Below are 1,108 nucleotides of genomic sequence, written 5' to 3'. Positions count from 1 at the left end.
CTATGTACACATGGCCCACACAAACACAAAGGTTCTACTATTCTGTATCTCTCCCACAAGCCTGCACACCCAGGCACATCTGTGTAGCGCGTCCTCCCCCACCACCACACAGCCACCGCCAGCAAGAGGCTTCCTGCTCGGTGTGCAGCGGCCACAGTGGCCAGGAATTAAAATGCAGCGAGGAGGAGCCGGGACGCGTCAGCACCGCGTCTCCAGGAGCGCGCGGCGCACACGGCAGCCGCCCCGCCCGCCCGGAGCCACCGGGCCAGCGAGCAGAGGAGCAGGTGCTCGGAGCCCAGCCGCGCCAGCGTCGCGCGGCCGCTGCTCAAGTTCGCCCGGGGCCCGAGGAGGGTTCTCCCGGGCAACCGGGAGAGGAGCGCAGCCCGCGCCACCGCCACCGCAGGCTTGAAGTCTCGAGAGGAGAAAGGCGCACAGAGCAGCGAGTACGGGTCACCTCCGGAGGTGTTGCCGGAGCTCCGCAGTCTCCAGCTCCCGGCGCCGCCAGGGCAGAGAGGAGAAGAAGCAAGGGACAGCAAGGCCGGGCTTTTCTGGAGACGCAAGGCACCCGAGAGAGCTGAGGGGAGAAGCGACACTTCCTTCTGGCCATCAGCCTTGAAGGGGCCCGACAGCGAACAGCTCCCACAGGACGCCCTGAGAAGCCCCCAGCCCCAGGCGAAAGTCGGCACGTCTCAGGGCTCAGACGCGGGACTTGGGGAGCCTTGGCGGTCTCGGCCGGGAGCAGCCCGGGGAGCAGTAAGAAAAAAGGGTCCTGGAGGAAAGGGAAAGAGGACAGCAGCCGGCAGTGCGTGCGACCACTCACCCCAGTACACACCCACCCTACCCGCCAAGCCAGGAGCCGCGGTGCGCCTCTGGGGGCGCTCGTGCCTTGGCGCCTTCTCTCCTGTGTCCCAGCACCGCTGGGCTACGGGCCGGGCTGGTGGGGTCCCTGTGGATGTCCAAATCAGGCATGGTGGCCGAGTGGCCCCTCTGCCAGGACCAGCGTAAAAGCTGGGGTTAGGCGGGGCGGGGGGACTCAGCTCAGGGTCCCCCGAGGTCCAGGACGAGGGGTGACGGGCGCAGCACCCAGGGACTGGAGAGGCGGCTCCCT

At 67.7% G+C, this 1,108-nt stretch overlaps 1 protein-coding gene across 1 annotated transcript in view; it reads left to right on the top strand.

Annotated features, from left to right (window-relative positions):
* ASIC2 (acid sensing ion channel subunit 2) overlaps positions 1-1,108 on the top strand; it is a 1,089,542-nt gene that overhangs the window by 814,787 nt on the left and 273,647 nt on the right. The window lies entirely within an intron of this gene.

This window comes from Otolemur garnettii, unplaced genomic scaffold (genome assembly GCF_000181295.1).
Source record: "Otolemur garnettii isolate 467f Iridium unplaced genomic scaffold, OtoGar3 scaffold00112, whole genome shotgun sequence".
Classification (NCBI taxonomy): domain Eukaryota; kingdom Metazoa; phylum Chordata; class Mammalia; order Primates; family Galagidae; genus Otolemur; species Otolemur garnettii.
Note: the sequence above shows the minus strand (reverse complement) of the source record. Positions and strands in the feature narration are given on the sequence as shown.